This window comes from Xiphophorus maculatus, chromosome 14 (assembly GCF_002775205.1).
Source record: "Xiphophorus maculatus strain JP 163 A chromosome 14, X_maculatus-5.0-male, whole genome shotgun sequence".
Taxonomy (NCBI): Eukaryota; Metazoa; Chordata; class Actinopteri; order Cyprinodontiformes; family Poeciliidae; genus Xiphophorus; species Xiphophorus maculatus.
In genome coordinates, this window is record NC_036456.1 from 15123719 (window position 1) to 15147968 (window position 24250).

A 24250-nucleotide genomic window follows, 5' to 3' on the forward strand; every position below is an offset into this window, starting at 1 on the left:
GGCCTGCCAAAGTGTGCCCATTGGTTGGACCCAGCGTTCTGATGCTAAAAACTAGTATCAATGCTAAAGTAAGCTACGATGTACAGCATGTGGAGAGTCACAAGCATGTTGAGTAACTTGGACTTACTCCATTCAGTGTGTTAAAATTAGTGTATAAGGTAAAATTATCCAAAATTCTCATGTTAGCCTAAATGCTGCCAATATTGTTTTACATTGACTTCGTCCACTAAGTGTGCTAAACATGACTAATAAATAAATGAATAAAAAAATAGCTAAAAAGCTTATTTTACAGAAAAGTGAAAATGTTTTTTGATTTGTTTTTCCTTTGGTGATGAATATATTATAAAACAGACATTCAACACAAAAGTAAAAATCAGGTTTATACTTCGTGGCAGTTCGTTACCAGAAAAAAACACACTCATCTCTTAACACCAAATTAATAATATTACTGTTTATAAAACATAAGCTCTTTTGAAATACTGCTTATCTGCTTAGAAAGAAGAAATTTACAATTGGTAAATTTTGCAAAAGTAAAAATCTGATGTTTACTTCGTGGCACTTTAAGAGAAAAACACGCTCAACTCTTAGCAACAGATTAACAACAAACAATAATAGCCTTAGGTGGCACACTAACCAGAGGAATATTGAAGCTTTTATTTTGAAATTTTCAGTCAGCTTCATTTTAAGGCAGTTGGACATTTTTGCTCGTTTTTTGTTTATTACGTTGCCATTTTTACTCGAAACCCCAATAAAAGTAATAGCCTTCGTTTTTAATTTTATTTGAAGATACTTATAGTCCACAGTGCATTATTTGCATTATTATTATTATTAATTACCAATGATGGAAAGAGAAAGCCCTGTAATGCCAGCCTGTTGTAGAGAAAATATTTGTTCTCCTTTTATACATGCTAATGTGTTTTTCTCAGAGGTGGGTAGAGTATCTAGAAATTCTGCTAAAGTACAGATTGCACTAGTTGTACATATTTTTACAGAAGTAAAAAGTAACAGTTCAACAAATTACTCAAAAATCTTTCATAAAAGATTTTTCAAGTATGTGTAACTGATCAGATCATCTGATTTGGTATTTAAAAGCAAAAAAAAATAAGCTTATATATATATATATATATATATATATATATATATATATAGAGTCTGTCATGGAAATATACTGTATGTTACAAAGCTTGCAGAGAAACAAGAGGTCTTACTTCATCTTAAGTAGGTAGCTCCACCATTTGGTGCTTTTGCTTCAGTTGGTGAAGATACTATTGGCGGAACTAGAACTTTCACTCGAGTAGTGATACTTTATAAAAGTACTAAAGAAAAAGTGAAAAGTACTGTGTAGTAAAACTACTCCGAAAAGTTTTTTTTCTCCCCATGAAGTTAATCAAGTAAATGTAACTTGTTACTTATTTACTTAGAATTTGTTATCTACCCACTTTTGATTTCAAATGAAAAATCACAATTCGCTGACTTTGTTTTGTCCAGGTCAGAGGTTCACAAATGAACTTGCTGCAAAACTGGTCTGTGAGTTTCTATGCAAAACGGAGCTCGTTTAATCAAACTGGACAACCAAATTTGCTTGTGATTATGTTTATTTAGGCATGAAAAGCCCTTTAGTAAGAGAAGTTGCATTTTGGAGGAGCTTTTATTTGACGTGCCACTGTGTCAGGTGCAATTATTACTGAATGGGGATAGTAGTCACCCCCTACTGCAGAATATCTTTAAAATATAACCTTAAATGTTGGTAGTTGTTTTAGGACCTTCTCAAAGGCCAGCGGTCTCGAAGTGTAGCGGTTAAATTGAGTATGTTGTGGAAACCGCCAGGTGCCAGGTGCCCTCCTCTAGCCGGCCATCCAGCGGCTCGTCTGAGCAGTGCAACTCAGAGCGCAGCAGCATCCCAAGGCTCCGCTCCGCTCGCCTCTTCCTCTTCCTTTTCTTCCTCCAGCAGTCTCCACGTCCGTTTGAATGTGTGCAGCTCGGGATGTGACAGCATTCTGGCTGCTGCGTTTCCACAGGAAAAAATAGAAACAAACTAAGAAGGAAAAAAAAGAAAAACAGCTCAGCTCTCTCTGTGTTTTCCGTCCGTCTTTTTGCTGCTCTTACTGTCTTTTGCCGACAGTGATAAAGAGAGCAGGTACACCTATTTGTCTATTTTGCCAATTTCTCACGAGTCGCGTTTTTTCCCCCCCTTTTCATTCCCGATGTTATGTCAACACTTTTTGGGTGGTGTGGGGTGGGGAAAGAGGAGGGGATGGGTTGGACTCTCGGTTCTAACGGAATTCTTGTGGGCTCTTTTGGTGTCTTATCTCTCTTTCAGTAAAAATCGGGGGTCCCTGTGTTTTTTGGAATAAGAACATAAGCATTGCTGTTTTCTGACTTTGAGACAGAAGAGAGGAGAGACTCCTTAGGAATTTCCCAAGGAATTTATCCGGACGGCTCCGGTAAGTACATATTTTCATATACATACGCTCTGTAAAATAAAGCACGCAAAAATGAGCACAATAATAAAACAATGCGCATTTGTTTTGCGTTCTGCTTTAATTACAGTCACCGGAGCTTTATGTTCTCCTGCCTGGGTGCATAGTAAGTAACAGCTACTTTTTTCCTCTAAATGGTTCTCGGTTAATGAGAGTAGCAATTGTGCATTTGTTTGGATGTAGATTTTATTTAACAATGCTGCATTCCGGATGGGGTCGAGACATTTTCAGCAGCATGGTCAAGTAATTAGTGCAAGCGCTGTTTGCTCCGTAGTGTTTTGGTTTTTGTTTTGTTTTTTCTCTCTCCCTCAAACATGCAGAGAAGACGTAGAAATGGCTGGAATTGCTGTTGTTGGGAAAGTTTAATTTTCACGGTTGGTTGTTGCTGTGTGAGTGGTCTGAGAAAATAAGTCCTAACTCGGGTAATGCAGACTGTGGGTGGGCTGTGACTCACCCAGTTTACTTATTTTTTTTCCCGCTCTTATCTGTCAGGCTTTGATGCCAGTTTTGACTGACTGACAGCGGATCATGCGCAGTAGGTGTCACCACAAGTCCGCTTTTTTTCTTCTTTGTAGTTTAGTCTATAATTAGACACTTAGCTGCTAATTTAGTCAACCTGCTTTCTTGTTTGGCTCTTTTAAAGGTGTGTATTGGTAATTGTTCCCTTACCTGCATTAGAGAAACAATGACGGTAGTTGAAGGCTAAGAGTTTCTCCTGGCATGTCAAGCCCTATTCTTCAGAAGCTGGTGTCCTGCATGTTTTGAATTCTCCCCTGGTTCAGGAAATCTGAAAGAAATTAAAGGTTAATTAAGAGAATTCTGCAGAACTCGATGACACACTGAGGAGTTAATTCAACCATTCATCTGGGTGTACTGTGGTAGGAATTCATCTAAAACATGCCAGACTGGAGCACTTGGTGACTGGAGTTGGACACCCCTGAGCTAATCAGAGGTACAGCCTCTGTTTTTGCTGGTTTCCTCTTCCTCAATTTAAATCAAATGAAAATGTTTGACACAGCTTTACTGTTAAGAAAGCATTTTTGTTCTAACATGTAAATGGCGCATGTAGGGTAGCGTTTGAATGTATTTGGTATAAAAGTAGAAGTTCTTGTAGACGTGAATAGGATTGGACATGTTTATAGCCCCCGCAGTCTAAATGTAGGCTTGGTAGATAAAATCAACGAGCATAAAAATCCGAAAGCATCAATACAGCAAGACTTGAACTCTAGATCTTTTTATTACCCGTACACTTTACATATGCTTCATTTGTACGAGTCACAGTTTTATTGTCATTCTCCTATTTGTTTTATTTAAAAACCCAAATTAAGCTCTTTACTATGTTTTTATTTTATTCATTTATGTTTTAATCTGCCCGGGGAATATTCCGTCTGCTTTCTTATGAGAAGTTGGCGAGTTAAGGGGATCGGTTGCTGCCATTGTATAAAACTGTACTGGTTCGAGTTGGAAATTATCATTTGTGCGGAACAATGCCATTTTGATGATGATGAAAGTTGGTCTCTCGTGATATCTAGAAAGCAACAATGTTGATGCCCACCCTAAATAACTGCAATGTTTAATGAAGTCCAAGATATCAATGAGTTTCCAACATTACTGCAAAGCACAAATATGTAAGAATTTTGTCATAGTTGCTTAATTATTCAGTTAGCTCTGAAATGAACAAAAATACATATTTCTGCACATTGATATTAATGCAGTAATATCACAACTAAAAATGATTACTTTAGTTCATAATTAATCAAATTCAGCTCTTACTGAGTTTTGCCTCAGGACTTCAAGACACAGATTTTCATATATTTGAATATCCTAAATCTCCATTGTTAGATTCCATTTAGACCAAGTAGTTTTGCTTTATCTAAGCTTGGATAAAATATGTAAATCTGGGTTATTTTTAGATATAACATTGTGTCATTTTTAACTTATTGTAGTCTCTGTTAAAATCAGGTCTGTTCCACAATGAGCTGTTGTTGAAAGTGCCATAATGGATTTGTATAAAAGTGAAGAAAACCTCAAAGTCGTGGAAGGCAATCTGCTAGTTAGATATGTGTCGCATTTAGATTTCCATTCAGCTGACCAGTAAATGCTGTTTACCGATCTGTTGTGAAAGTGTCATCTGTCCAATAAAGCCATGTATTTCAGCTTTGAGTTTTAAATGGCTAATGTAATTAAAAAGGGGCTATCCATCGGGCTACCATACCTTAGCTGCTTCTTAAGGACTGCTTGTGATTTCACCTCACACCATTACCACTCTAAGCATGGCCACTGGGAATCTTTATCCCATTGATGCCAATTGATAAAAACTCCACACATGCCAAGGATTACATTGGAAGCATTGGCAGAAATGCCCAAATTTAATGCCTTATACATGTGCTAAATTCAAATGAACAATCTGTAGTTAATTTGCATCTGCTTGACAGTGTGCATATACAGTATATATTTTAATATAATCTTTTTTAGTATATGTTTTTTTCTTTTTATATCATTTAAGTGAATTTAGACAAGGGGTTACAGAGTCTATCAGCCTATACTGCTGAGGAGTGATTCATATGTAGCCAATTACCCGTGATTTGCAGTCATACTTTGCTTCTGAGAAAGAAAAGGAAAAAAAAGCAAAAAAAAAAAACTCCTAAAAGGCGAGATAATGAACTGAAAAGTTTGTGTGGTTCAGTGTTTTTGTGGCAAGCTGAGCTGAAGAGCAGCAATTGCAAATGAGGTCCAAGGGCAGCACACTCACAGCCAGACAGATGCGTCTTCCCTGGCCAGTGTAGAGTGACAGAGGGCTAAGTGAGCATGACCATCGAGGAGAGAGGAGAGGTAATGGCATTACAGTCTGCCAGTCAGGAGGCGTGCGAGAGATGGGCTACTGTTGCATTTCTAAAGGAATTAAATGACAACACAGGAAACAGATATGAGGACACATGCTTGGTTGGTTTTAGATTTGAAAAAATGTTGCTTTGGTGTCTGTGGTCAGCACTACAGATGTGTCTCTGTCTGTCATTAATATTAACACTTTGATTATGCATTATGAATAAACAATTAATTTTTCAATGTAACATTGCCAAATTGAACCACAGCAGATGGATCTGCCAACAGTTTTCTCTTTTTGCACAGTAAATAGTAGCTGACAAAAATACTGTAAGACTGCAGTTTCTCAGGTCAGGTATCCTCAAGTTTAAGGGCACAAAGTAATTTGCTGTTGCTCAATGAACCTGCTTCATAGCTTTCTAGCTCTTTTCACAGTGAACAACATTTTATGAGAACATTCTGTCATTTTTTCATTTGTTCAAATCTAAAAACAAATTCAGTGAATCCACTTTTAGTGCCAGTGGGACCTTGAGCTGAAGCTGTGAGATGATCTGGTTGTGCACACCCTTCCACTGTGACTCCCAAGAACCACAGTCAGGAGAGTGATAAAGATGCATATCTTATTATTAGTTATTTTATTAATTATCCCTTAACATATGGGTGCTCTGGGGTTGACAGAATGCAGAGTTAACTATGCTTTACAAATGTAATTTATGAGACATAATCCAAGCATTTGCAGAAATAGAAATGGGACTGTCCCAACACCTGATCAGTTTGTTTTTTATTTATTTTATTTTTTAGAAATGCACCAATAACGCTTTTACTGCCCTGTTCTCATTTTCCTCAATGATCTGATTGACTTTGATTTTAACCATTACATTCATTCCAGTTTCCAATTTGATCATTATATCTCCTTGATAGTAGAAAATAAGGAAATTACAAAGAATAATCATTATTAATTCCCCAAAACATATGCCCATGTCTGCATTTAATTAATAGGAAAAAACAATTCTTCTGCAAATGACCTACCAATCACAGATCAGAGTCCATCGATGATGGTAGGTAATTCCCAAAATTTTCAGGCTATTTTCTTTCTGTACATAATCAAATTTGACAGTTTGAGGTTAATGTATTTCATTTCTATGTTCTTGAGAAACATGTAAAAACTGCCCAGTCAAGTACAAAAAATGAAAAAAGGTGAATGCACTTAATCTTCAAGAAAAGTATTGGCTTGTCATCCCTTTGTTTGTGATGAAAAGAGCATCTTGATTGCGGTCCAGGGCTCAGAACGCCGAGTCGCCCACTCCCATGGGCCGCTTTATAATGAGGATACGCTGTCAGATAATTAGATACACCTGGCGCAGGCGTTTTCAGGAAATTTTTGATTCATCCAAAAATAAAATGCCTGTGCCTGCCAACATGAAAGCGGGGGTAAAAAATCTCCTGCTGTCACATCGCCTCTCTGCTCACAGAGGCAATGTTTTATTTATTTATCCACATCTTGGCGCTTTTGGATATGGCGAGGCTTCATTTAGTAATAGCTGGAGCATTTGGTGCCAAAGTTTTTCGTCTCTCTTGCAGAGCTCTCTCTCAGAAGGGCGCTGTGGTCCCTCTGTGGACACAGTCCCCAAAACTGAATGTTCTGGTGGTGCTAAATATACCAGCTCTTCCTGGCTGCACAACACAAGATTCATCTCACATTTCTCATCCGAAGACAGTTGTATGACAAAGTAAATCCAGCTCCAAATAGATGTGGGTAAGCATGTCAGATAGCTTCAGAGAGTGCTGCACACAGGTGTGTAAACTGGAAGAGGTCCATATCAGAGGTGGATTTTTATGTAATGATATGCTAGCTGTCCCTTCTTTCCCTATTAAATACTGACACACAATGCTGCTGGAAGGTCACAATTGAGCAGACTTTTCATTCACACACTCTATGGAGTGAGTTTTAAATACCTTACTGAATTCCATACAGCACACAAACACAAAAAGCCGTTTCACAAGCTAATGTACTCGAACACAAACTTAAATACAAATGTTCTGCTTTTGGTGTTTACTAAAAGATCTTCAAAAGTCCTTTTCTCGTGCATTGTGCTTGATTAGACCAATGATTTGGTTATATAATGAACACTTTAGGTTTGTTAAAGAACAGCAAGAAGCCATCATTGCCGCTTGTACAGACTTAAGGCAGATGACCTAGTGGTAACAAGTTATAAAATACTCATGGAGGCTAATCATGTTGGGGCTCTATAAGCCTTCCAATCTAAAACTTGGAAAACATCACCAAAGATTGGTGTTTTTCTATGCTTTTACAGTTTTGGTTGGTTTGCACCAAACATTTTCTTGCACTAGATGGGGCTGTTATTATTTTTATTTTTTTTATTTTTAATGACAAACAAATAGTCAACTAGGAAGAATGAACATGTAGATACCAAACAGGACGTTCAGTCAGTTTGTGTTTGTAAAAAGTCAGTATCATATTGTATACAGTTAAACTCCAAATTATTTAATCCATAGGTGATTTAGGTTTAAAGTTATCTTTAAATCTGACCAATATGTCTCTTCTAACTGGTCAAGATTTTGGAGCAGCCCATCATCAAAATAGGAGTGGAAACATACACAAGAACTGTTAGCAGCCATATGAATGGCTTGATTGCTGTAATGCTAATAAAGAATTTGCTTTGGTTACTGGGAAGGAGGCCATTTTTTATTTAATTTTTTATAGAACAGAGTTGTTTGTTTAAATTTTTAGCAAAGTTATACTCCCTTTACATTGTATGTCTTTTGAGACACACCTGTCTCATTAGCCCTCAGAAACAAATGTTTTGGTTAAATATTTAATTTACATTTAATTCTGCCGGGGGGAGGTGTAAGGGGGAGTTTGGGCTTAAATGTAAGAAACTGATCAACCAGTTATCCACTATCTTAAGGAATAGAATATAATATCAAAACTTGAGGCTATACCCGGATTTAAAAAAATGTAGGTGCCATTCAAAACACCATTAATATTGTGTGCTGCCAACATTAATGGTGCAGTTCTTTTTTTTTTTAAGTTCTGTGAAGTTATTAATAAGCTTAAATGTAGTAGAAGGATATTGTTTATTCTTTGGATGACTTAAAGTTAATCGAACATATTCGATCATATTCTTGAACCTCAGACAGCCAGTTTTGGTGTCCAAACCCACAGAGTATTAGCAAATAAAAATTATCTGCATTCAATTTCTCCAAGAGTAAATGGCAGTTTCAAACAGGAATTGAATGAAATCCCTCTTATAATTCCCCTGCCAGCCTATGAATCTAAATTGCTTTATACTGATGTTTGATAATAGCTTTTGTTTCTGCCATCAGATATTGTCGCAGTCACCGTGTTAGAGCACAGATGCTAAGAAACCCTATTTGCTTTGACTAAAATACAGAAATAAATTCCCTGAGATTGAGTGACCAAAAATGGGCAATGCATAATACTCATCATTGTTTATTGTGTGGCAAGGTAATGTCTGATTCTGTGCTAATTCTATAAACACACATTACACCCTCAAAATGTGTGATATAGTTGTATAGGTTATTCGTTACCTCATTTTAAGTCATCTGTCTGAGTAGAACAAAGATCAGAGAAAATGTATATTGTGTCTGATGCAGATTTTAGTTCCGACGAGAAAAGCACCAGGTTCTTTCTTTATCAACCATTTTAAATATACCACTCCATTTTGACACAGTGTTTTATTGCACATACCTGACGGCATATACATTTAACCCCTTTCAATCACTTGAAGAATAACTTCTTGGTGTGAAACCGTGATTAAGTTCGGCCATAATTTCATGCATTTGTGGTAATGCAGTTAAGTAGATTCAGTCGTGCACAGGTCTCACACAGGTCTCAACCATAATTATTAGTTGTGTGGTTTAAACTCCTCCTAGTTTTTAGTAATGCACTGTATTCTGGTCTGTTTTGAACGGATATAATTCCAATCTACATATTCAGGTCTGAAATCTTTAGGTTTTATAAATAATGAGTTCTATAAAGTAGATTGCAATATCATCTGGCTTATATTCCAGTGTTCTTTCAAAGACCATCAGACATGCAAACTGAAATTATATGCATTAATTAAAAGGAAAAGAAATAGCTTGCTGTCTAATGGTGGTTTTGTTTTTTATACTCGATTCTGATTTTCAACTTCAGCCTGATTTATGAGATTGAATTAAGATTTCAAACTTGGCACTTTGTCAACACACTTCCCTGTTTTCCTTACCCCTCTTGGTGTGTTTCTACATGAGGATTAAAATGAGTGTGATATTTTAAAAATCATTATAGGTAAAATAACTAATATTGCAGTATGTGATATTTTAGCAATAATAGTAGATAATTAAAGAAAATCATATATCATAATTTCTGTTAAAGATTGTTCAAGGACATACATTGAAGCATTTTTGTTTAAGATTATCATTACCATTTAAACCCTAAAAACACCAGGCCCACTGCAGAGATTGAGTTTGGATGTTAATTTGTTTCAGACAGCTCTCTTGTCAGTGATAAGTGCTCGCTAAAAACATGATGTAGTTTCAATAGAGCAAATATCAGTTTAACCTTACAACATTTTAGTTAGCTACAAGTGCAGTACCATGGTTTGGTATTTTATCCCCAGCCATGGAAATGCTTTGGCAATCCTGTACTGTCTAGCACCTCGCGAGAGTTCCAAAGGTTCTGGTGTGTTGTGTATTGACAGCCGAGTCTATTGGGATTTGGAGGCAAAGAAGAAAACAGAGCAATAATGCAGGCAAGCTGGAGCCAGGGTACTCTGCACAGTTCGATGCTGCTGCCTCTAACCGACAAGAACAAGAGAAATCAATTAGACCTACTTCGGTTGCTATCCAAGGGACTTCCACCATTGGAAAGAGTAGAGAGAATCAAAGTGTTTGGCAAAAACAAAGGAGCAGAGGACAAAAGTAAACTCAAGTAACAGTTTTGTTTTTTTCTCAGACTAGCTGTTGACCTCAAAACAACTTTAAATTTCTCAGCTTTCACTTCTTGGAATTTTCCCACATTTTTTTTTAAAACCTGATCTGATGCAAGCCTTTTCTCTCATGGTTTCTTTGGTTCAGTTTATGAAACAAGATGGGGAGGTGAAGCTGTTCCCTGTACTTGATAGAAATTTCAAAGGAAATTCTTTAATCTCAGTTCCATTAGCCCTCGCGTATCGTTTGGTTTATGTACCTGATTTATTTTAAACCACTTGGAGGTCACTGTCAATAACATTTTCATTCCATAACATGCAGTGCTGCTTTGCCAAGTAAAAATGTAATATCTAGCTATAGCTGTATAGCTTTAAAACTCATATTTAAACAGGATTTAGATTTACTGAAGTCTTTATTTGGTTTTATAGGAAAGAAAAGTCCTTCAAGTCTAAAGGAAGAAATTTAAATCCAAAATTGGAAAAAGTCCAACTATGGGATCAGTGAGACTTGAATCCACAGGATATAATTTATTAATCATGTTTTAAAGCCGGCTAAACTACAGTCTGAATGTAATGGGCAAATGTGGGGAGTCTTAGTAAATACTGAAATAACTAGTGTCTACTTCTAAATGTGACCACAGGAACTTTCAGTGTAGCATTGCAAGCTTATTTTCCAAAAGATATAGAGGTGATCAAAAGGTTTATGCAGATAATGTGGTTTGCATATTTATTAAGTGCAGCTTAGACATATACTGTAAATACAGCTTCTAGGCTGAGAGTGCGTAGCATGAGTTTCGCCATCCTGAGGCTTCATTGACTTTGATACGAGTGAAAAGGGACAGTTTTGATCAAGCCTTACCTTGAACATTTTAAAGCAAATCCCTGACAAGATCACCAGCTCTTGGGCTGTGCAAAGTGTAATCTCCACACAAAGGGGAATGTGGACGTCCCTTGGAAGGATGTTGAAGCGTATTACATTGTGCATATTAAAGTCTTTTCCTCCTATCTATCTTGATGAATATCTAGGACATGGTGGACAGAGGACGGGGTGGTATTTTATAGAGTGGGAATTTAATTTAACAAAGGTGCCTGTCTGATAGTTTTTAAACGATTATGATTCCAAGTTGACTGCGGTTTAACGGCTCTGGGAGGATTACAAGAATTAGAGTTCAGTCCTTGTTACTTTCTTAACAACCAAATGAGTATTTTATGGTTTGAGGGACACTGAAAGCTTATAAAAGCTGTCAGTAAACATCTCTACTAAAATTGGGCTAAACACAATTTGCATGTGAAAGTAAAATGAACATCTAAGTCTTATTTAAAAGGTAAGCCAAACCTCATAGAAGAAGTTGTTTAGTTTTGAGCATATTGCTTTTTAGGCTTCTATTTGGAATTCATGCTTTTAAACAACTCCAAAGATGATTTTTACATATCCTTAAAAGTAGGGGTTAGGGGGTGAAATGGGGGTTGAGAGAGGCTATGTAAAAACTGTTTTTCTGAGCTTTATATCATGTCATGCTATTCCATCATCAAAAACATACCTGGTGTGTTGCTTTGAATCGTTCATGAATGTTTGAGAAACTGCTGAATCTCCAGTGGCAGCCATTTAGAGGTGCTAAAACATTTGCTCTCATAAAGTGCTGCCTATTTCCACAAAGCTCCTCCTTGGAGCTGCAGTCTTCAGCTCAACCTGCATCTCACTGAGTGCAAGTTTTGAGGCATCTTTCTGTTTCTGACATACAGAGAACATGTTATGCTCCATCTGAACATCAAAAACACGGAAACCCACAAAAGAGTTTAAACAAGCTTACAGCCATCACCATAGCCCCAATATCTATAACCACATCCGCAGATATTAACAAATAACTTTTGAAAATTCAGGCTCTGACATCACCATGTTTTTGAAAAGGGATATACAGTATATATGTATATATATATCTTTGTGAAACAATTTGCATCCACACAATTCACACAGGCGCTGTAATTTCTGCTAAAATAATTTGTTTTTAAAAACCCATACAAAATTCAAAGGCTAAAAATATTCTAAAACAGTGGCAGCTCTTCCCCTCATAAACGTTTCCTATTTTTCATACTTTGAATTTTAATGTGATCACAGTAAACATGGAAAACAGGCTGTGCAAACCAATAATAAAGGTTGTTTTTGTTTCCAGCAAAAATGAACATTGGGCATGCATAAAGTACAGTAGGGTGCTCACTGTCATTTGTAATTGCTATTGACCAGTCTTTTGGTTAGCGTTTTCCACAAATTGAAGTGTTAGTGGACAGGAGACACAAATACTGTATACTGTGAAAATATTAATGGGAGTATAGACATAGCCTGAATTTGAAAAAGTATTTTTCTAAAAATCACATTCACTGGCATGTCCAGCAAGATAGGAATGTACCTTTGGACTTTTTTAAAATTGAAACTAGTTTTTGCATCCAGTGAGTGTCATTGTTTATATTTTCTGATTTTAACCAGTAACTATGTAAATTTACTTTTAACTGATCAGTGCTGTGGTTTTACACCACTCAGTAATTTCTGGATCCCACTCTCACTGTCCATCCATAGTTGATTTTAAATATTCAGTAAAAGTGAATATAAGAAAAGAAGCGGCGCCAATCTGTTAAAATTTACCTTGACATTTAGCATAATTCCCAGACATGAGTTATGTGCTTCAGTAAAGTTTTTATGTAAATGAAGTGATATAAACTAAACTGTTTGGGTTTATTGCCATCTAAATTTAGCCAAAAATCAAGGCCAGATGAGTCTCTGATCTAGACTTGGCATTGAAATTGGCATCTCTTGCCCTTTTGAAATATAAAACTGAAGATTTAAAACGGGAAGACGGACTCATATTCTCATGAAATGGACACCTTTATAGCAAAACCCTCCAAAGTTGTTTCATCTGTAATCCTGTGTGTGTGATACCGCTGTCCCCTGAAAGAGCACACAAAGTAAACACAGCACACCCTCCTCCCACTCAGCCCTCCTGTAGGTTTGGCTGTGGGTGCTCAGCAGATCCCTTGGCATCACAGCAGAATAACAATGAGGGTTTTGGAAGGGATCAGTTCCCCAGCACAGAGTCATACTGGGTAGGGTTTTGTGTAAGACCCGGGATTCCTCAGCTTACTGCCAGTTTAAGACGACAAACAAATGGTAGCGAAAAGTTCAGAGTCGCTGGGGGTGAGGGGGAGTCAGTTTGCATCTCCTCATGCAACCCCTGCTGCTTCACACAGAAAACAGCTTCCTCTCTGTTCCTGCCTGGTTATATGTTGTGGCTTGTGATATCAGGTCTCATGTGTATCCATGCAGGCTGACGTGCGTTTCCTCACAATTCGTTGGTTCTGCAACCCTGTTTCCCACTTTGAAGCCTCTGCATGCCGTTATCCTCCACCTTCCTTCTTTTGTTTTCCTCATCATATGATCCAATGAAAGAGGCTAGGATCTGTCAAAATCACTCCTTTCTTCTGTCTGGCATGTCAGCTTTTTTTTTTCTTTTAGGTCTGCCAGAGAGATTCACTCACCAGCCCTGACACACCAACACCTCCTAAAATGTCAAAACGAGGTTGACATGTTGGCCTTTCTAATGATACAGTTTATGTTGTGATCAGCAGCTTCTTTTTCTTCATTTTTTCATTATCTAGATCTTTTCATGATGTCACAAACTACACCCATTTTAGGTTTTTAATAGGGAAGTTGTTTTTTTAAGCTTTCTAAGCACTTTAATTAGGTTACAATTTGACATATAACCTGGAACAAACTAGATATGCATTTTTGAATTATTAGTATTTTTGGTCAAATAAAATCTTAGTTTGACCTTTAAAATAACTTTGGTTTGGCAATTAAGAAACATGTAAATATAAAAAAAAAATCTTAACATGTTTCTTAATTGCCTAAAACAAGGACATATAAAGTATCGACCAGAAAAATGTGCAGGAACCCTGAATTTCACAAAAGTTGTTGAGCTGAAAAGGTGGTAAACACACATAAAAAAGTTTATAATCTTCCAAGTATAAATCCTAAAACCAAACCTGAGATTCAAGCTAATACAAGTTGTTAAAAATTGATTTTGGAACTGAGATAAGACCCGCACAGAAACACAAAACGGCTAGTTCTTCAATCATGTCACTCCCTAGTGTCTAGAGGAAGACATATTGTACCTAGTGTCTTCTGACATGTAGTAATCTACAGCAAGGTCTCCCTTTATTTGCACTTAGCACAAAGAAACACCATAGAAACATTAGGTTCCACTGAGCTGTGAGTAGGGAGAAAATCAATGTAAGGTGAAAATTAAATTTGGCCCAAAGAGCCTTTAGGCAAAGTGCAATTTGAAAACACATCTTTTATTTTCCCCTGACTGTCTAATAGGGCCTAGCATGAGATGGACAGTGGATTTAGCCAACAATGGGAAAAAAAAAAGTAGAGGTGTGCAATGTGCAAAAGGGACACGCCTTTCTCTAATGTGCATCCCCCCACTTGTCTAATTTGGTTAGGGTGAAGCGTCCCTTATTGGATCATATCAAAGGTCAGAGGCGTCCTGTAGACAAATCAATCTCTTCGTCTGAGGAGGTGCAGAGGAAGCATGGGGTGAGAGGGGGCTGATCCATCTAGAGGGTCTAAAATGAAAGTGGGTGAGGGAGAAGGGGTATTCCAGCAAGAAAGATTATAGCATCTGCTTCTTGAAGAGAAGTGGGCGATGAAGGTGAGATTGAGCTGTTGACTTGGGGAATGCAATGTGTTTTGGGGAAAAAACAGTTTAGATTATTGCTTGAAAAGGTAGGTGAAATTATCTGGGAAGATGGCAGATGTTTTGAGGTCACTACCATCTGGCACTCCACCGTTATTGATGTGTACGCTTCAGAAACGATTCTTTAGCAGCAGCTATTGAAATGCATAAAATTTTATCTGATTTTTTTAAGACCAGTCTTTCTCAAAATGTGGTCCATGGGACCACTGTTTTTCCATAGGCGCCCCCCAGTGGTCCTTAAGGTACTGCATCTATTTGCCATGATGTGAGCGCAAAGTGAAAAACATACAGCCAAAGAATTGCTTAATCGTATATCCATTCAAATTGATTCTAGTTATCCAACAATGCATTCAAGTTCAGTTCCTTATTCAAATTTATTGAGGCTTTCTATTGAAAGAAACCCTGCAGATTTCATCAAGTCATTGACAATCGCTTGCCTTGTGTTGTTGGCTTTGCAGGGATCTTTCCTACTGAGCATGCAAGTTGTGACAGTGGAGAGGAAAAGCTCCCCTTTAACAGGAGAAAACCTCTAGCAAAGCATAGTTCTGTGTGAACAGCACTGAACCAGGAATATCAGAAGTAGCAAAGTAATAAAGAAGTTATATTGTCCTTTCAGAATAAAACTTAAAAGTATTCCTAAATAAATTCCTGAATATGTTCAGGATTTTGTCAGTAGAAAGTTTGCGTAACATGTCTAATGGAGCTAATGAAGCCATAAGAATGGATGTTTTTCATGTAAAAAAAATATTAAATGTATTCCTCAAGATAACATATTATATCTAAAGACATTTAATTGCTTCCTTTTAGATTGGTTCCATTATGATGACTTGCAACAACAATAAAGTCCAACTTAGCAGCTCTTGAAATTTATGAGCCCTGACTCTTCCAGTTCCAGTCTTCCAGTGGCTTGCATCAGTCACAGCAATGCTATTTCTCTAAACACAGAAGAACACATTTACACTTTTGGCGGCCTCATTTCTCTGTGCATTGTGTTTAAAGAGCAGATTAGCAAAATCAGAAATGTTCTTCAGTCTGATGAGACGGATACCTAAATGACTGAATGACAGCTGCAGGGAAAAGTTGGGAGGAAAATTGCAACATAAAAAACATTGATATCAGACTTAATAACTGTTACGAATTATAAAAGTTGTACAGCTACTTGTATGCAAGATTTAAGGCACTACTAGACAGTTTCTGATAGTTATGCCTGGGGAGATGACAGATAAAACCAGATTAAAATGAAGAGACAAGTTTGGGATTAGAATTTAGCACTTTTTTTTTAAAGATTTTATTGGCTCTAGTGACCTTTATTTGACAGTGAGTTGATAGGAAAGAGGGTAATGAGAGAAGGGGGAAGACATGCGGCAAAGGTTGCCAGGCCGGGAATTGAACCTGCGACAGCCGCGTCGAGGACTAAGACCTCTATATGTAAGTTGTGCTTAACCCCTGCGCCACCACAGCACACCCCAGAATTTAGCACTTATGACAGCAAGCTAGTAATTTATAGCAGGGATAGAAGTTGCAAATTTTAGCTGAATATGTTTTACATAAATTTAACTTAAATCTGTTTTAACTTTTGCATCTATATGTGGAAAATATGAGCTACTTGACTGTCATAAAACATTTAAAATTGATGTTATACATTATTTTCCGTATTAATTTTCCATCACTGTGTGGATAAAATCAATACACTGGTGGATATATTAGTTAAGTGATTGATGGATGGAATAAAGGATGCATTGGTGCAACAGTAGATAGAAAATAGTCTTGAAATACAAATATTTTAGAGATTCTTTTTTTTCAATCTCAATGTTTTTCCAGGCATGGAAAATACATACTTTCACAATCCTTTACAAAGCTATAGTATCAACCCTGTGTAGCAGTTGGCTGAGGATAAAGTTGATCTTTTTAAGCTGGAAATTCTTTTTCAAATGTATTATTATAGGGGAAAATACCTACTTGATAATGCACATGTAAAAGTCAGTTATGTTATTCTACTAATGTATTTTCATATTGTATTATATTTAGAATGAGTTAAAAATGACTACAGTATTTTACTGATAATCCACTCCTCTTGGCTTGCCCAACACAAAACAGTCATAAATAAACCAATGATGCTTTTTCTGTTTTTGCTGTGAATGTTCTGTAACCTCTGTGTGCCTTTGCCAGTCTTGGTCAGATTTCTCTTGCAAAAGAGATTTTTCTTCTGTATGGGATTTTCCTGCTAAAATAAAGGTTAAATAAAAAATAAAATAAATACCTTCAGGTGAAGGGCATTAGTTATAGGTACAATTTTAGATGTGGGTATAAATCATCCAAAGTTTAATGCAAATGTGATTCTCAATTTGAATCTTTAGAGAGCATAATTAGTTTAATTAACTTCAGTTCTACTTAGAAAAGCATATTCAGGATGGACCCAGGTAGCCCACCAGTCTTCTGCCACTTAATGACAACAATGAATTCACCTCCACGGGATTAAAACTGACTGTGCATTAGAACATAACGTTTTTCGTCCAGCCGCCATTGAAGCAGGTCAGGGTGAGATAATGTTTTCTCAGCCAACACTCAATGAGAGGCAGCTCTCCAGTGACACCATTACTCTGATCAGGCTGGGTAGGTCTACCCTGCCTCGGAAAGTCAAAGCGCAGAGGCGCCAGAAGAGAGGGCACCTCTCGAGACAGATTACATGTCTGTGTGCAACCGCTCGTACTTCACCTCTGCCTGAGACGGGCAAGTTATTATCTTCTTTTCTTCTTGTGCTCTTGTCGGTCATGCAACGCATCTAGGACAAGGTGCTTCCTCGCCGGGGCTTGTAGGTGGACAACAAAGCAACTTGCACATCTTTTTTGCTAATAGCAGGCAGTTGCTGGAACATATCCAAAACGAAGATGACGGTGTGAGTCTGCAAAGGAAGTCTAAAGCCGCCTAGGCCTGAGCCAAAGTGTTTTAAATGGATTACACCAGTGTGTCATTGCAATTACATGCTCCTCGTAGACTCCGCAGCAAGATGAATTGTATTTAATGGCTTTACAGCAGATCTTTTCTCGTTTTTTTCCACCTAAAAGTTGAATGCCTTTATCCATTTTTTGTGCACCATGGGATGAATGAGGAATTGTATTTCCCTTCAAACTATCTCACAAATACTTAATCTCCTGTGTATTAAACTAGGCATTTAATGTTTATCTTTGTACAGAGTGCTTGGTAGAAGTGAAAATATAAATGCAATTTACCAGTTTGTAAATTACATTTCACATTAGTTTTGCCTTATGGTGTCAGACTAGAACACCAGAAATGACCTTTTTTGTGTTTAATACAGCTTGATCTCTTACCTTCTAGAAGCACACTCTCAAACTCAAACATCAAATTGCCTGGCAAATTAAAAACATATTTATACATGTTTTCCCCATGATTCTTTACAGCTTATGAAACCTTTGCACATAGAAGGTGAAGTGTGTTGCATACTGTGCGACTATAAGGAAAGCAACAAAAGCACAACTAGTGAACAGAATTGGAAAAATTTTACTGAAGATACATAAATAAATCTGCTATTGCCTAAAAGGTTTTTTAAAATGTTAATACGTATAATATAATGTAATGTTTGTCAGATTTCAGCAAGCCCATTAGTGAACATGTTTGACGTGGCTTTAAGAGTTATTGCTGGGAGGGAAAAAACATTTTGTGCAAACAACATAAAGGCCCTGAAAGTTAGCTTTCTCTTGCCAACATTTTAGAGTTAGTACAGAAGCATAACAAACAGCTTGATTTGACAACAAGCAACCTAACTGGATCACTGTTGATGTTTTGAGCTCTCCATGTTTTTCTGCCAAAGAAATTGTGGCCTGTTTGTACAGTTTAGGAGAATCTAGAAAATAAACAGCTGCAACTGTTGCACATTAGCAGTTCTAATCACTAATAAAAGTTACTAAAATAATTTAACTTTGTTTCAGAAAAATTGCAAGAATCTGATTTATTAAGCTGCTTGGTGGTCACACATGGTGTAACATCACCTCTGCACATGGATAACTAACAACGTTTAGTGGAAGAGCATCTTAAGTTGTGCTTTTCCAGTATTTTGGTGACCATGTATTGGTTTTTTGATCAATTTCCGAAACGTTTTTCCCCCACAAAACATCACAAGATGGTAGCACCAGGTTTAGAAAAAAAACCTGTTGAATAATTATAAATATGGGCATAAAATCATTGTGGAACTTCCTTACTACTCAATAATCTTGTAAATGTAAATGCAGCTGAAAATACAGCCTGAAATTTTTGGAGTTTCCTGTGTGATATATTTTCGCAAATGCAACACCTGGACCAAAAACAAAGCTCATTTTTTGGTATGAATTCCGGATCTGAAATTTTGCTCTGGGCAAATTTAACTATCCGGACTGGATAGCTAGAAAATAAATTCAAAGAAATGCCGATTTAAAAAGAAATTGAGGACAGAGCTGTACAAAAATTAAAAATTAGGTCACATAATTGCAATTGGGACATCTGTCACTCTTACTAGGTTCGTCTTGACATTTTTTTGTTTACACACACAGAGTTTTCACATATCAATTAGATTTGGCAAATATAGTTCATTTTGTTCCAAGCAGGGATCTGGCTCTGACCAATAAGTCCCTTAGTCCTTCATCTCATACCAACAGATTGTGGCGCTCTAACTTGATTTCAACCCACTGATATTCTTAAGTCCTCTGGCTACTTATAGTTCCAGCCCCTGTGAAACTATAGAAGCCCGAACAATGAGCACAGTGGCTCCTATTGAGAACTATACAAATTAGCCTCACTGCTGGTGACCACTGGGACAATGTATTGTGCAAGCTTTATCATATCTCGCCTGAGCCTGCTATTAATCTTGTGGAGAGCAAGTGATGAATTAATGCATTGAGGAATTTGAAAAGGTTATGTGTATGGATTACACTGAGTAGCACTTTATTTGAAATGGTATCCCTATGTAATTCCAGTGCCCTGAGATAAAAAATAATGATAATAATAATAATAATAATAATAATAATAATAATAATAGCAGATAATATACATCTGTGATGCACCACAAACTGATTTGTATTTTGTGCTTGGCAACTTAGCGTGACCCAATATTATCCTAGTCTTCAGGAGGAAGAAATGGTTGCATGGATTATCTTAAATTGGTTTATTTTTGGATCAAAATGACAGTTCTCTTCTGTTCTGGCTGAAAGTATTTGAATAACTGCACTGAAGATATCAATATTTAATAGGGACATCTGCATTTTTACAACATGTGCACATGTGGATATAATTGTTGGTACCCCTCTGTTAATGACTGAGAAACTCACAATGGTCACTGAAATAACATGGAAGTGACAAAAGTAATGAAGAAAAAACTACTGAACATTTACCAATGAAAATCAGACATTGATTTAAAACGATTAACAGAATCATTTAAAAAATAAACTAATGAAATAGGCCTGGACAAAAATAATGATATCTAGAAAAGACTGAATTTGACAATAGGGACATTTTAAACTGAGGCGTTCCCTCTAATTAGCATAGTAGGTGTCTTCAAGCTGATAATCAGTCTGCTTATTCAAAGTATGACAAGTAGTCACTGTGCTGTTTGAATGTGGACCACAGGAAGCAAAGAAGACAGCTGTCCCAGGAGAATAGAAAGGAAATCATAGACAAACAAGTTAAAGATTAAGGCTACAAGGCTTGAAGCTCCTGTGACTACAGTTGAGCATATTATGTTTAACATCCCCAAAGATTAAAAAAAAAAAATTCTAAGTTTAAAACCTCTTCAATTTTATGTCAAACCAGCTCCCTAGAGGTTAAAATCATTTAAGTAATATTCCAGATAAAGTACAGAAGACTCGAAATTCCTTCGGCAGGTGTAGAAATGGTTTCAGAATTGCAAAAAATACCATATTTTAAATTTCACGTAAGAGGCAAAAAGTGACAAAATTACCAGTTTTCTCTATTTTAAAAAGTGTTTCAAATCCATTTTAAAAAATTTAAGTGGTTTGCAATTATTATGCTGGTAACTTTTCAATCATGTCCGTCCCTATCAAATAAACTCAAAAAAAAAAAAAAAGGTTTAACAATGACCATGAATACTTTTAGCCTCACCAGCCTGATCTGTTCAGTGCAACTTAAGAGATATTAAGCTATAAACTATGTAAGATGCAAAGCCACCTTTCATTCAAACCCATTCCCCATGTCTAGACTGTGGCTGCTCTGTCCTTCCTCTGAGTCGTTCTGTTGCATTACATCGCATTACTGAATGCATAGCTCATTTTATCTTTCTCTGCACTTCATCCCTGACGTTTTCCATCTAACACCACCTAAAGTTTTATCTTTTCCCTCTTTGCCATTTCAGATCAACGTCCAACTGAATTCTTACAGATTCATAATTGTTCTCCAGCAGCAAAATATAAAGTTGTGGTTAAAAGTTAATGTAGTTCAAAGGATTTTTTTTTTTTTTTTTTTAAGAGTTACTTTTAAAACCTTCCAACAGCTGAAAAAAATCATATCTCGCTAACTACTATGACTATGAACATTTGGTCTAATTTTCTCAGGGTTATGTCATTCTGTACCTTGTAGTTTTCGTCAGACTGCAGTCAGATGCCAGCTAGGGAGTATGTGGAGGATGGGGGAAAATCAGCATTCAGCTCAAATCTGTGCAGTAATCAAGGTGGGGGATATCTACGGAGGAACACCAGCATCCAAATTCCAATCTTGTATATTCAACAGCAGCACTTCCACTTCTTTTTATGCACTTCCTTTTATGACTTGGCCACGCCAAGGGGAGCAGCTGTAGAATTTAGCTTTTTATGTTCCCCAAGGAGTCGGAGAATATTTGATTAGCTGTCGTGATAGGTTCACACACCTTCAGAGAATTTGTTGGGAGTTTCTTTTCACTTTGGCATTTATGCAAAATGCTCGCTTTCATTGGATTCACACAAACACCTTCTGTAACTGAACTGGGAGGTGTCGGCTCTCAACAAAACCTGTTCATTCAGGTTTATATTTTTTTGTTGTATTTAGAGCTGACCCTGGCATCGACTCGGCCTTGCTTTACGATCGCCACGGATGCCTGGATTGCCTGCATAAAAATTGCAGAGTGGAAATGAGGGCCTCTGCTTCCATTAGTGGCCTCTTTTTACTGGAAGGGCCAAGTGTATCCCTCGGGTAAAGGGGAAAAAAAACTTGCTATCCTCCTTGGTCTGTCAAATAGACTGTAATGAAGGAGTGAGCTAAGTGGATAGCTGCACTGATGGAGATGTTCATAAAATGATTATTCATCGTGCACAGAGTAACTGAGTGTATGTGTGTGTTTGGGAGATAACTGAGGGCAAGAGTGTTTTCACACAAGAATCATGATGGGAAAAAAATTAAAGTACCGTCATTGGCAATCATTTGATTTTGATAAACTGTTGAGTAACATTTGAATCATCATGATTTTGAGCCGTAGGAGGCAGTGGCTGAATCGATATGTGATCTTTCATTAGTTCTTATTTGCTGCTTGGATGCAAAGCAGGAGGAATACATATAAAACAGATACAACTATCTTAGAAAGAATCCATATAGATTGTTATACTTATTATGATATGTAAGCTACAAATATGAATAGGTCAAAACAATGTAAGAAGCCTGCTGTATGTCTATTGCAACCAACGCCTCAGATTAGTTACGTCATTTTAATTTTGGGAATAGAAATTTGTTTTACCAATTCTTCGGTAGAGTAAAAGTACATACAATAAACTTCCATTGTCTGATGGGTTAGACTTACCTGCTTTGCTTGGAGAAGATATATTTTTCAAGGAACTATTCAAAGAGGTAAAAAATTCAAAGGTTGTGCTGCATGTAAATCTCAAAGCAAAAAAAAAAAAACAAATCCCAGCAGCTTGGCAATTATTTTGAGTAGCATTGGGTGTGTGAAAAAAAAGGTACATTTTCCATTTCTTAAAGTCATTAGAATAAAATGTAAAACGACTCTTCGAGATTCTCAGAGGAAAATGGCGCATTAATATGTATAAACAGAAGGAGAGATCAATGTTGCGTCTTATTTCCAGGAACATTCTGACACTAAAATACTCATTAGCTCTAATGTGTGATATAAATCTGCCAACCTTTACTTTCATTGTAATGTATCCCAAAAGAAGAATAGAGCAATTTTGCATGAGTCAAAAGTGACAGATCTCCTTTGGCATGAGTATCCATGGGTAAAGTAAAAATTAGATCATAGGCATGAAAGATGGAGAAGGAATGGAAAATGCTTTTTTTTATTATTTGGGAAAGCTGTACAAACTTTGACCTACTTTGGCCAAGTTTGTTAGGAGTCTTTCTGCAACAAGTGAGGCAAGCAGCTCATTTGGAGGACTTTTAACAACAGGTTTTGGTGATGTACTAGTTTTTTCAAAGGCTGCTGTCAGTTTGATGTTGAAGCATGAAAAGCAGGTTTACATACAACCATTCCTCTCGCATAGTGTTTTTTTTTCTCTTCTGTTATGAAAAGGTACTACAGTTATAATGTCATGGTCTAGTTCAGGAAGTGACCACAGTGAATTACTACCTTCCTTAGCATGTCCTTGTTATTGCTGGATAAAAACACTTTTACTATGAAGTTTTTTGATTAAGTCCCTAGGAAAAAATCTGTGGCATATATACTACTAAATGCTATATAGAAAGTTGTTTCTGACATCTTTGTGACTATGGAGAACATAACAGACACAAGCTTCAATATACCTTAGAACAAATGCAACTGTAAACTCTTTAAAAAGAAAAAAAATATACTTTAGCTGCTCTCGTAACCAGCTACATACGATTAAAATATTAATCTTATAAATCAGAGCAAAACAATGGTTTCATGGAGCGATGAGAAAAAACAAAAGTAGCAGGAAACAGATTGCTACTTTGTTTGAATCAGTCATTAAAAGCCTCCCAACCAACTAGAGCAAAGCTCTAAACGAGGATATACAATATGCTGGTGCACATTGCCTTCAGTAACTGTGAGTTTTGTTAATCTTTTAGTAACATCATCATAAATTTCAGCTTGTTACATAATCTGTCAATGTTTTTTTTCTCCACAGCAGTTTTGTAAACATTGATCATGTCTTACTAATTGGCATTAAAAGTTAAATTTGACTGCATTACATTAAAGCTAAAATAAACTGGCATATATGTAACTGAACTTGAATGGATTTTACTTTTCTGTTTACAAATTAGACCCGTTTGTCTCGTAGAGTGCTTTCAGATTGTATTT

At 36.7% G+C, this 24250-nt stretch overlaps 1 protein-coding gene across 31 annotated transcripts in view; it reads left to right on the forward strand.

Annotated features, from left to right (window-relative positions):
• Positions 1-1879: 1879 nt before the first annotated feature.
• Positions 1880-24250, forward strand: part of ptprd (protein tyrosine phosphatase, receptor type D) — a 463922-nt gene continuing 441551 nt past the window's right edge. For 14 of the 31 annotated variants that reach the window (XM_023346230.1, XM_023346238.1, XM_023346235.1 and 11 more), the window contains exons 1-3: positions 1881-2137; positions 2321-2444; positions 2551-2586. The gene's annotated coding sequence lies outside the window, so the exon portion shown is untranslated. Of the gene's footprint in view, positions 2138-2320; positions 2445-2550; positions 2587-24250 lie in introns of all 31 variants that reach the window. The other 17 variants (XM_023346251.1, XM_023346252.1, XM_023346256.1 and 14 more) reach the window with 5 other exon arrangements.